Source organism: Silene latifolia, chromosome 8 (assembly GCF_048544455.1).
Source record: "Silene latifolia isolate original U9 population chromosome 8, ASM4854445v1, whole genome shotgun sequence".
NCBI classification, from domain to species: domain Eukaryota; kingdom Viridiplantae; phylum Streptophyta; class Magnoliopsida; order Caryophyllales; family Caryophyllaceae; genus Silene; species Silene latifolia.
Window position 1 is genome coordinate 54,952,809 of NC_133533.1, and position 3,042 is coordinate 54,955,850.

Consider the following 3,042-nt stretch of genomic DNA (forward strand, 5'->3'; position numbering starts at 1 on the left):
AGTCCATGGTGAGGACATGAGCGACAAATTCCCTTGAACCGCTCCCAAGCTTCATACAAAGATTCTTCATCCCTTTGCTTAAAACCCGTAATTTGAGCTCTTAGTATGTTAGTCTTTTCCGGTGGGTAGAATTTTTTGTAGAAAGCTAGAGCCAACTTCTTCCAAGAATCTATTCCGAGGGTGGCCTTATCAAGGCCCTTCAACCATTGCTTCGCGGTGCCGATTAAAGAAAAAGGAAATAAGACCCATCTAATTTGGTCTTGAGTCACGCCCGTTTGAGAGATTGCATCACAATAGTCGCAAAAGGTTTCCATATGAGAATGAGGGTCTTCACTAGGCATCCCCCCAAATTGGCTCCTCTAAACTAATTGGATGAAGGCGGACTTGGCAATAAAATTTCCGGTTAGATGTTGCGGTGTAGGAGTACCATTTGGTAGATTCTCCTCGGTGGGTACGGAGTGTGACGAGAATTTAGGCATTGTAGGTGGATTTTGTGGGGTATTGTGTAATGGGTTCTCCTCTCCTTCTATTGCGAAAGGATTGACGAACTCACTAGTGGGTTGAACAACTTCACTAATACCTCTTAAATTCCTCCTAACAAGTCTCCTATTATTCGTCAAGGTTCTTTCGATTTCACGGTCAAAAGGTAACAAATCACCTTGTAACCTTCTAGACATGCAAAATATCAAACAACTCGAAAATAATTAGAACAAACCTTGAGGAGTTTTACTTCCCCAAGGCGAAGAAAGACACAACTAATAACAATAAAAGAGAAATCTAAATCAAACAAACACCGTCCCCGGCAACGGCGCCATTTTTGATCGGGTCCGTTTCGTGTTCACAATTAAAGATGTGGTCGTTGGGTCACGGTCGAATCAAAACACAATTTATAACTTCACAAATAACTCTACAATTAGTAAAGAGGCAAGTAAAGGTCGGATCCCAAGGGACGGGTATTGAAATGAGATTTCTATTGCAACTAGTGGTGTCTAAGGGGTGTCACAAATTGGGTTGATGTAGAAGGTCACTAAACTAAAATAGCAATGAAAATAAACAAGCAAGATGAATTAAAGGGGTGTAAACAATTGATTAAAAGCACTAGGGTGTCATGGGATCATAGGGGAATCATGGGATATGATCATACAAACATGTTCTCAAATTATAAGCAAGCAATTATTGTTGTGATGGATTGAGTTGGGTTATATCTTACAATCCTAGGAAAGTTTGGGTCCCGGAGCCGAATCGATTAGATTGTACAACACCTACAAGTCGACTTAATCTTCCCTACTCAACAACATGCATGGTCTAATGAGACTCGAGTTGGGTTATGTCTTACAAGTCTCATTGAAAAGATAGGTGATGGTGGTAAATGCAAGGATTCATAGGCTTAGCATTTCATCAAACATAACATGTGCATGAGTTGAGATCAAAACAAGCAAGCAAATAAAATATGAAAGCATATTAATTTAAGCATGAATCATTCCCCATGTTGGTTTCCCCTAATCACCCATTTAACCCTAGCTAAGAGACTACTCACTCATTATCATGTTGATCATGCTAGCAAGGTTGTCAATCATACCAACAATATGAAACATGATGAATAAATGAAAGTAATTAACAATAATTAAAAAGGGATTAAGAGATTATACCTATTAATGATTCCAATAATAAAGCAAAGATAAAAGAAGTACTTGAATGCTTGATTGAGAGGTTGTCAATCTCCCAACAATAACCCAAATAATCTTCAATTACCCAAAATAAAGGATGAACAAAAGAGAGATTAAGGAAATAAAACTTGTATTAGAACTTGATTAATTGTTGATTACAATACTAAAGAGAGATTTGATTGTTATTAACTACTCTAATTATTGATAAGAATAACATGCTCCTCTAATTAGACTAATGGGGTATTTATAGTGGAAATTAGGGAGGATGCATTAGGGTTAACTAAGGGCTAAACTAGTAATTACACTTTTTAGATTGAGCAAGGAGGAGCCGGTATTTTTCGAAGGAAGGGCTTCTTTCTTCGTAGCTTGAGAAGAGGAAATCACGCCGTGTCTTTGGAATCCGGGCGGAATAAGGTCGGGACGGGCGGATTCTGGTGATGGGGTCCGAGCGGATTCAAGGGAATCCGGGCGGATTGTGGAGGTGGAATCCGAGCGGATTCGAGAAAAGCCGCACGGATTGTGCAGCTGGGGGACGGCCGGATTGGTGGCAATCCGCACGGATTGTCATTCAGCAAGACATCTTCTTCTTTTCTTCCCTTTTCTTCATAAATTCCTTGAGGATTTCCTTGGGGACTCAAGGATCCTTTCTCAACATTGCTCTTCTACTATAATATGTACAAAGGCCTTCTAATCTTGTCTCTCCTTGATGCTTGGTCATTGAATTCGATCAATTTAGTCTCGTTTTGCCATGGAAATGCAAGATTCTTACTCCTTTCCTACCAAGGGATCAAAATCTCAAAGAATATGCAAAATAAAGAACTAAAGATAAGAAATGACCCAAATATGCACTAAAAAGCATGGGAACAAGGCTAATTCGGGGGCTAAATATGCGCTAATTATGGTCACATCAAACGCTCTGTTCGAGGAAGATCCACCTACATCTCCTGCTTCTATTTCTTTAGCTGAGACAGTCACTTCTCCAGAAATTCCAGTCATGGCTGAAGAAGCAACTATAGCAAGTCATTCTGAGCCGACAGCTGAAAATCTTTACAAGGGGTTCGAATTACCTGGAGCTGATAGGAAATTCGAACCGAAGCCTTCCTATATCAACTTAGTTGAGAGGAACCAGTTCGGGGGAGCTGCAAATAAAGATGCAGCCAAGCATATGGAGATATTTATCGATTACTGCTGCTCTATACCCCCACCGACCGGTGTGACCCAGGACCAGATAAAGGAGACTATATTTATATTCTCACTCCGTGATGCTGCAAGGGAGTGGTACAGAGATCTAGACCGAGCCGCTCATGGGATCACCGACTGGAATTCCTTAGCCCTGGCATTTTACAAGAAGTACTTCTCTGCCTCGAAGACTAAT

At 40.5% G+C, this 3,042-nt stretch overlaps 1 non-coding gene across 1 annotated transcript; it reads left to right on the top strand.

The window, feature by feature from the left end:
- On the top strand, positions 1 to 107 carry LOC141597855 (small nucleolar RNA R71). The gene has a single exon (XR_012523068.1). It is a non-coding gene; the product is annotated as a small nucleolar RNA R71 (small nucleolar RNA).
- Positions 108 to 3,042: the final 2,935 nt, after the last annotated feature.